The sequence below is a fragment of the Patella vulgata genome, chromosome 5 (genome assembly GCF_932274485.2).
Source record: "Patella vulgata chromosome 5, xgPatVulg1.2, whole genome shotgun sequence".
Lineage (NCBI taxonomy): Eukaryota > Metazoa > Mollusca > Gastropoda > Patellidae > Patella > Patella vulgata.
In genome coordinates this window covers 34,776,696-34,787,300 of record NC_065883.2, presented here as the reverse complement: position 1 = coordinate 34,787,300, position 10,605 = coordinate 34,776,696, and positions in this window count along the sequence as shown.

Below are 10,605 nucleotides of genomic sequence, written 5' to 3'. Positions count from 1 at the left end.
AAATTAGCACTATTCTTTGATTACAATAATTTACATATTTTCAGAAATCCACTTTTTAGGTTAAACGTCTAAAAAAAGGGGTCTTACATGTACATAAAAAGTAATAAAAGAAAATGTTTAATGCCTTCTTATTATAATTTGTTAAAACTGATTTACATCTTTTTAAAAAAAATTATAATGAAATGGATTTGTGTCAGATACACTTAATTTACTTCTTTGGTGCTATAAAATTTGAGGCTAGTTATATTGGATGTGGCATATAAATTGAAATTGAAAAGTAATTGAAATGTAATTGACCATTACATGATTTTTGGAATGTAATTAATTACATTTCCATTACTTATTACTTTTGAAATCTTCCATTACTCATTACATGGTCATTACTTAAAAAATGTAATGATTACATTCCATTACCATTACCCCACTCTTGTTATTGGTGCAGCACTATCTGGTAAACAGAAAATGGTTTCACAGTTTACCAAACTTTAATTGAACATTTGGTAAAATGTATTTGTGATACCCCAAGTAATAAAGTATTTGTATCTTAAAATATATTTTTTCAGGTCTGTTGTTATAATAGATTTTCTGGGCGATATAAAAATTCTCGTAGATTGTCCTCTAGTTATTCAATGGTTTACAATCCTTACTTTTTCCGATTACATTATTTGGAGGACGTTTTACCAAAGCAACAATGCTGTAGTCAATCCAACGTATTTTGCAACCGTTATTGGGAATTGCGATCTGCTGGAAATTGTCGTATTTCAATCAGAAAAAGACGAAGTAAGTATCACATGCACACTCAAATGGTAACGGTGACCCCCTTTTGATCTATAAAGACGTCAGTTTAAAACTACATTCTACACGCAAAATGAAGACAGTCGGACAAAAATGAGAGAAAAAACAATAGCACACACAATAGTGGGCCAAAGCTAAACGGTCAAGAGCAGGCGCGTGTCCATAGGCGGGGTCCAAGTGGTCCAAGCCCTCCCCTGGTAGAGGGGAGCGTATTTTTTCTTTCCTACATCCATAACATCGAAAAAAATAACCTGCGTAGTATTGCCACCGTTTTGGCTCTTTGCACGGCAATTATTATATAAGCACCTAAATGAGCAGAAATATTGCCTAAAACTTATACTTATAATTGTATCAAATTGATGGGTACCCCCCCCCCCCCCCCACCTAACGTCAATATTGATGTTGTCTCCACCTTGAACACCCCGTTGCTCAAATTCCTGGACACGCCACGGAAGAGCAATGGATCCGGGATCCGGAGGAAGCACCATTTAGTTTAAACTGTAATTATTAAATATTTCACTATGCGTTAAGGACTTGTTTTATGTAAGAAATAGTCTGAATTTCAAATTTAGAACTAAGTGAAAAAAGCAAGTTATGATATAATTTAATTTGATTAAAAGCGTGAATCTGTACATTCGTCTACATTATCGAAGGTGATATAATTTCGTGTCGAAAATTCACATTTACAAGAGAATATAAGAAACACTGGTATATGTATATAAAAGAAATTGTGACAGAACTCACTCTGATATTCTTTCGCAAACTTGGTAGATCATATATCGTATTTCACAGGGTATGCGTTGATAAAAATGAGCTTAAGGATACAAACTAAAAGCTAAATGTGAAAAACTAGCACACATAGCTTGTCTGTAATTTTCAGCAAAACATAATTATTGGGTTCTTGGGAAATGATACGGGATTTGCTTCATACATTTACGAAATGCGACAATAACTTGCCACTATTGGTTAGTCAATTTGTTAGTAACTGATATCAGGCATTTCGGGACATCATACAATGGTAGAAGGTAATGCCAACTAAATGAAAATTAAATGTTTGTGTTTCGGCCAATGCAAAGTACCCTAGGCATCAACACAATGGTCCAAGACTAAGAAATGGTTCCCCACAAAGTTAACCCACCAGATTCATTATTATATATCTGGAATGGCTCCTGATATTGAATTTAGTAAGCATAGTGTTCGAGATATCCAATAAATATACTCAGCCAAATTAAAAACTTGACACTCGGGATTTTTGGGACTAGATTTTTAATATTTGGTTTAAGGCAACTATTTTAGTGTTATGTTGTGCACAGACGACCTTGACATCAACAGAAAGCAAGAATACGTCTTGCCCAAAGTCCTTGACATTGATAACGTTCTTGATGTCACAGTACCCCCCAGAATGAAATTCACACACTTGGAGAACAATCTGAATAAAGTGTTTAGTAACAGTTGTGGCCTCCCCTAGCGTCTCGTACTGCCACACAACGTCTTCTCATGGATCTCAGATCATTAGTAAACACTACCCGAGGAAGACGTCGCCACTGCTCAGCAAGAGCATGTTGAAGGTCCTGCAACGTCAGTGATGGATTCACTTGCTGACGAACACGTCGACCCAGTTCGTCCCAGATGTGTTCAACAGGATTAAGGTCAGGGCTAAGCGACGGCCAATCCAGGACTTTGACACCGGCATTTCTTAAAAAATTCTGGTTAGCAATTGTTGTATGGGGTCGAGCATTGTCTTGTTGAAACGTTAGTCCAGGCCCATGTCTCTGCATAAAAGGAAGAAGAACAGGTTGCAAAATCTGATCCCTGTACTGGACAGCATTTAAGTTCCCTTGGACAACAACAAGAGGAGAACGTCCATGTGCACAAAAAGAACCCCAAACCATGACGCTGCCGCCACCAAATCGGTCAACTTCTCTGGCGCGTACTTGAGCGTAACGTTCACCTCGTCTACGGTACACTCGGACCCTGCCATCGGCAAATCTCAAAGTGAATCGAGATTCGTCACTAAAGACAACCGAATTCCACTGTCTTTGAGTAAATCTTATGTGTCTTGTGGCCCACATAAGTCGGTTACGGCGATGAAGAGGTGTCAATATTGGTCCATTATAGGGCCTCCGAGCTCGAAGACCAGCAGCCTGCAAGCGATTTCGAACAGTTTGTGCAGTTACCCTTCCACCAAACATCTCTCTACTTGTGGAGGTTGCAGTGACAAATCTGTTTCTAAGATGACGTAATCGTATTGCTTGATCTTCCTGGAGTGACGTCACACGTGGCGCTCCCGCCCTTGGGCGGTCGGCAATAGTTCCAGTTTTAAGCACTCTCATTCTAAGATTAATTATTGTCTGGCGTGAACAATTAAGGGCTCTTGCAACAGTGACCACAGACTGACCAGCATAGAGCCTACCTATAGCACGTAGACGTTCTAAATTTGAAAGGCGCGGCATTTTCTAACAAAGATGAAAATAACAATTTCAATTTGTTTTTCCAGTTCAAGTTAGTGTGCGTGTTCAGTTTAAGCAAACTTGCATCGATTGACCTCACGAGTTTGTGTTTGCACGTGTTTTTCAGGTTTTTCATCTTTATATGCTCAAAAGTCACGTGATCCACGTGACTTTACAATTTTATGATATTAAAGGCTTCTTACTACTTACTATAGTTAGAAACACTTTAAAATTTATTTGACTTACCAGAAAAAAAAATTGTTGAAATTCGTCAGTGTCAAGTTTTTAATTTGGCTGAGTATACTATTCATTTAGCTGTTAAACTTACAATGTACAAACAATATTTCTAAGTTTGAAACGGACTGGAATGCATCAAAATATTACAATTATTACGTGACATTAATGAGATATGTTTATTAATTATTATGCGCCGGCAAATTTATTTAGAATGTTTATGTTTTGCTTTTAAATTTGACATAACTTCATCTCTGCTCATCTTGTTGCTTATTTTTTATAGGTTGGTCCTGGGGAGATCCCCATACTATAACTCTAGATGGTAAAGGCTACACATTTAATGGATTAGGCGAATACACAATGCTGCATATACCAAGTGAAAATTTCGTATTACAAGCACGAACAGCTCAAGTAGAAAACTCCGCTGGCACCTTAATTAATGCTACAGTATTTAGTGCATTTGCTGCCAGAGATAATGATGGAGCAACTTTCCAGGTAGAATTAAACAGAACTAAAAACGGTAAGTTGAAATCTGGTGGTCAAATATTATGTACTTGTGTGTAGAATAGATTTCTAGTCCAGTATGAGGAAATCTGGATGTAAACAAGGTTGCGAAGAGAAATGAAATGAAATTAAATGGAGTTTAATGGCTTAATGGTCTGCTCCGAACTGGGCTAATGATGAAGACGGGCACTAGTCCATGTGACAGACCTGGGATTTTGGAACATCATTACCAATTTGATGAATAAATTCAACCATGATTTTCAGTTAGCCTGGTGGCTGAAGTGTTGAAATTTGGTTGATGGACTTCCGGGTTACTTTGCTAAATTGCATTTTGGCGGCCATCTTTAAAGATGGCCGCCGTTATTTCATTGAAATTGAGCGCATCGGGGAAACCTTCATAACTCCTGAAAAGATCGACCCATGGATATGGAATGTGGCTCACAATGTTCACAAGAAAATGCTTCTTCTGGTGCTATATGATACTTGTTGTTGAATGAATCATATATTTTCCAAATCAACAGATTATTCTGGAAAACGCAACCTTTTGGCATTTTTATTTTCCCAGGTTTTCATGATTTATTTTATAAGTTTACTACCAAATCCTGTTCAGAGTAATTTTAGCCAAATTATGTGTGTGGTCTTCTTAAGTTATTCAATTAGCATAAATAAATACGCCCAGTGGTCCTCCCTATACAGCTGCGGTGGCCGCAAACTCAACAAAAGTCGTAAGTAGACTGTCAAATTTAAAATGTTGAACGTCGGCGAGACAGAGCACAAACTTAGTGAACTTTTAGCTAGTGTGTCACAATCGAAACGATATTTGGGGACGGGTTGTTTCTGTGTCAAAATTTGTCCCTAAAGACAATTTTGAGATTATGTCACTTCTGTGACGTCATTTTCGGTTGGGGTTCTGTCCGATGTCCAAAATGACCGCAAGGGAGCTAAAGATGATCCGAACAATTATAGGCCAATCTCAATTCTCCCCACAATTTCAAAGATATTCGAAAGGCACTTGAGCACTCAAATTCAAACTTATTTGGAAACCTTTAATGTTCTTTATGCTTACCAATCTGGATTTAGATCAAATCATTCATGTGCTACTGCACCGATCCGAATGACAGATAATTGGCTTGATGCTATCGATAATGGTGCGATGAGTGGTATAGTGTATCTTGATTTTAGCAAAGCATTTGATCTCATTGATCATAATCTTATTATTGAAAAACTACATCTTTATCGATTTGATAATAATTCACAAATTTTGATTGAATCATATCTTGACTCACGGAAGCAAAAAGTATGTTTAGGATCAATTACCTCCTCAATTACTACAGTCAAATGCGGGGTTCCACAAGGGTCGATCGTGGGTCCTCTCCTATTCCTTATTTTTATAAATGATTTCCCACTCAATATAGATTTGTTTGCTGATGACAGTACCCTGCATTGTTCACACAAAGATATTTAATCCATCGCCAATAATCTCCAAAATTATCTCTATTTGGTTGCTAAATGGTGTGAAAACAATGGGATGGTAATCAATCCTTCGAAAACAAAATCAATGCTGATTTCATCAAAACACAAAAGAAATCAGAAAAACCTATCTTTATCACTCCATGGTGAGAAAATTGAGACGGTTACTACCGCAAAATTACTTGGAATTCAAATTGACCAAGACCTTAATTGGGAAGCACAGATAGCAGATATGTCTAAAAAACTTGCATCAAAAATATTTCTCCTAAATAAGATAAAAGATCATTTACCTTACGAGACAGGAATTTTGTTTTATAACAGTTACATACTACCAATATTTGATTATTGCTCTATTATTTGGGGAAATGCTACCAAACGTAGATTAGACATTCTTTTAAAATTACAAAAGAGGGCAGCAAGAACTATTCTTGATGCACCGATTGAAACTTCGTCCACCTCTTTATTTACTAAACTCGGTTGGCTTACCCTTACACAGAGGATTCTTTACAATAAAATTGTCTTAGCATTCAAAATTATTACATTTAATACTCCACTTTATCTAAATTTCTATTTTATTGAAAAATCTCTTGTTTCCAAAACGGATATCTTGCTCCGTTCACAGACCAGTAAATCTCTTTTTCTTCAAAATTGCAAAACGGAATCCATGAAACGTACTTTTCATTATTCTGCATGTCTTTTATGGAACAATCTGCCTTTTGATATAAAGATGTGTAAAAATGTTGAAAATTTTAAGATTAAACTGAAAAGTCATTTATTTTGCACACTGAAGGAACCATAATATTCAACTGATGACATACTTATTATTTTTAACTTGCAACTGCATTCTATTTTATTTTGTGTGTAATTATAGTGTTCTTCCTATTTTCTACTTGTATAATGTATATGTTTTGAAGTTTGGGTGTGACTTATCAAACTTCCCACTTTAAAATGCTATTGCATTTCTAATGAATTTAAATTTATCCTGATATTACATGTATATATGTCTTTGTAGCTTAGGAGGGACCTATGGAAGATTAGTTTTTTTGCAAACTAAATACGTTGCCTCATTAAATAAAGTTTTTATTATTATTATTATTATTATTATTATTATAGTATCATGCAAGGTAGGGCTTGTGATATATCATGTATAGGGTTTTCGTAGCCACTGAATTTAAAATTGAATTATTTATTGGAATTTTCGATGAAACGGAAAGGTTTGTTCCGCACAGGTATTAGCTTAGAAGGGACAAATACAATTTGTAGAACCAGATATTTGATGTTAGTGAACCCATTTTTTCTAGGACACCTGTTTCACACAAAATCTTATTTTCTATCCAGACGAACCTTCAGTATAATAATCTATATGCATACAAAGTTTATGAAAATACACATTCAAGACGCATTTAATATGGTCTACCACCTGTAGGACACTCCCTTCAACTTAAAAATAAATTGTTTATTGGAATTTTCGATTAAACGTAAACTTTCTGTAAAATGTAAAATACTCGACTAATATACCAGTTGTAACATGTTTAACATCATATCTTTCCACGCGAATTAACAATAAATTGTTCATTTGATAAAACGTAAACATTTTTTATACTTGTAAAATAAATACCTATTGTGTATATGATACGTTGAAGTCTACCGTGTAATACGGAAATTTGCAACACGTTTATAAGCACCATATCTTTCTACATGAACTAACAATAAATTGTCCATTGGATAAAAAGGAGACATTTTTTTTATATATATAACTGTAAAATAATATATGAATTATCGTTTTAACATCATATCTTTTGCCTCCCTTTTCAGGGATGGACACTCAAAAGGAGTATGGTAGTTTCGGGGGTCTCTAAACTAGTCAATGTTCTCGCGTAGTTATGAATTTATGTCGTTTTTGATGAATTATTAAGATATATGCATAAGCTAAAAACACCAGGATATACTCTAGAAAGTACCATTTAAATTACAGTCAGTTTTTTCAAAAGAAATTTCGAGTCTGGATGTAGAGAACCCCGTCGTTCACCTCACGGAGCAAAGATAAGCCTGTCCTATCCTAGGTATCACATGTGTAATTTTATGTCAACTTCACAATTGTTAGTATAAATATAACATTTACTTGACAATTATCACAATTTTCATCTGGTCTTAAAACATTTTAATTGGATTTGTGTTCCTGGTGTTATAAGCTTTCCAAATATGTATAGTTTGTTTAATAGGGAGGACCTTGTAGCGGAACTGTGTTTCTAAGCAAGCTAAAAATTTTGGTTGCAGGCCTACTAGACTATACGACAAAAGTTGCCGGGCATAGAGGCGTTAATGTAAAAACGGACCACATTACCATTTCTGAACGAATAAGAGATCTTAAATTCTTAACAACTGGATATATCATAAATAATTCTCAATACGGCTTAAAATGGTGCAAAGGCATAGTAGATGAAATTAAAATGACTCACTATTTTGGTGAAATGTCTTGTGATCTGTGAGATCCAAAATAATCAATTCCATCATATTATGCCCCATTGTATTGTTTATGGGGTGTGTGTGTTGGGGGGGGGGGGTCGCATAGGATGTGTCATTTTTAGCAGTATCCTTAACATCATTTTCAGCATTATTTTTGAGTTTTTATTCATGTTCAGTGACTCTGAAAACCTTATAAAAGAGACATTATAAGCTATATAAAACAGTCATTCATGTTATGGAAATTCTGACCGCCATTTTGAATTTTCCCCATCTTGGATTTTTAAAACTCTTTGTTTAGATTAAACAAACATTGTGCAAGAGCTAAATCTGCCTATTGCAGGTATTTCTTTAGGCCTGAAATGTTTTCTAAATTATTATTTAGACATTAATTTACTGACCCAGGCCATAATCAACTCTCGATGGCATCGGATTTCTCCGATATTACATAAATTAGAACGTATCAGTCATATTTTGATTTAATCTAAAAATGGAGGAGCGAGACTTAGCTTCGAGCAACCAGTACAGTTGTTGAAATTATTGCACGTGTCTTGTCAAACCTTCAAAGGCTAATATCTTCGCTTGCAATAGAGTAATTTGAATGAAATTGTCAAATTATTCATTTTACATTATCTATTTTCGAACTATTGTAGCAAGAATGGCTAGCTCTTTATCTAAATCTTACGTAATGAATCTTTAATTGTAAGCTCATTGGATAGTACATGTCATATCAAACAATGAAATGACTATTATCTGACATATTGGCCATTTTAGGAAATTTTGTCGCCATTTTGAATTTCCGCCATCTTGGATCTGGGACACTCATATTTGAGATTATTTTTTATGATCAATGTTTCTGATATCTATTCAATCACTTAAGTTGACCAAACAGATAATTTGGCTTATATGGGTCTGAAGACGATTTGTTAGTAAACATACGAACAGACATGAAAAAAAAAAATCGAAAATGTTGCTTTTTTCAGATTAATCTTTTATTTTAAAACTGATAGTATTGATTAAACAACATATATCATATACCAGCAGATGCAGAATTATATTATGAACATTTTGAGATATATTACATATCCATATAGGTGAAACTGTTGAGGAGTTATGAAGGCTTCCCCGACTCGCACTATTTCAAATAAGAAAAAAAACGGCGGCCATTTTTTTAAAGTGACCCGGAAGTCCATCAACCAATTTTGGACACTTTAGACCTAAGGCTAACTGAAAATCATAGTTAAACCAATTCATCAAATTGGTAATGAATAACTGCCTGTCACATGGACTACACACGCCATACAGTGTGCCATGAGCGAAATTTTGCCCAGTTAGTGGCACTACGGCCTACTCTTATATCAAATTTCAACTGGCAAGAGATCTTTTACGTGCATGCCAATGTGTATACGGCACCTCGGTTCTTCGTCCCATCTGAGCGACTAGACAGCTGTCCTTGTGAGGCCCTCCGTCCTGCATCATTGACAAGGGGGAACCACGCCGGAAAATCCGGATGAACGTTATCGGCCAATGCAGGGATCGAACACCCAACCTCCAGACTAACGAGCCAGCGTCTTACCAACTTTGCCACTGTGAATCCAGGTTGTGAAGAGGGTGAGCAAAAATCCATGATGTAATGTAAAGTATACAGAGATTGATTATTGTGTTTTTCTTGTATCATGTATCTCATTACTTTATGTGCCAAAATTAATAGACGTAGTCCACGAAATGCAAAAACCTTGCGCTTGAGCTATTAAAATACCGAAACATTACCAGGAAAGTAACATGGTATTGGTATATTCAGTGAAGTATTGTAACTCATTGTATATTGGGCAATTTGTTTCTCATCATTTTTGTAATATTTCTGACTTAATTATTATATCTCCTTTATATGATTTATCTAATATTTCAGGAATGAATATTTTTGGGAAAGGGGAAGATCTCACACGTTTGTTTTATGAACAGGAAGATTTCTTGAAGACATTTGGAAACGGGTCATTTACCGTATCAAGGTCCAATACAACTGTCGAAGCAAATTTCGGACAATCGGGTACGTTTTGTATTTTTACATCCATTATTACATCGATTTGATTTTAAAAGAGGTACACTTAAAAGAACCAACCAAGTTATGTGAAAATATAATTTATTGAAATAATTATACTGCAAAGAGTGCCATGTAATACATCGTATTAGTCTGGCGGCCAAATCTGGGGACCACAAATTTCGAGCTCTGTTTTTTTCTCGACTGGGTTTATATGGAATCGGACCCATTGAATCTATTTTTGCTTCTGGGTCAGTGTCAGATTGGAGGGTTTTGATAAATAACTAATAATTAATTCAAATCCCATTTGTTTAAAACGAAACAAATATGTTGAAGTAAGCCGCTGTAATTATGTTTGTAAAAAGAAAAGGGCCCCTAGGTTCATTTTAGCAAATAACTGCTAATTTTTTCCTAATTTCTTATTTTCGACTTGCATTTTGGCTTGTGTACCGTCTTGTCAACTTTCGACTTAGCCATATTGTTGTATTTATTGATGTCAGTAAGAAGGCGCCAATACACATACCAAGCCATAATGCAACTCGAAAAGTAGAAATTAGGAAATAAACACACGCGCTATTAGTGACCTATCATTTTGGCTTGCTGTCGTACTGGCGACTTTTCGAGTTTTGCCTCGGAAGTGGTTGTAGTCTC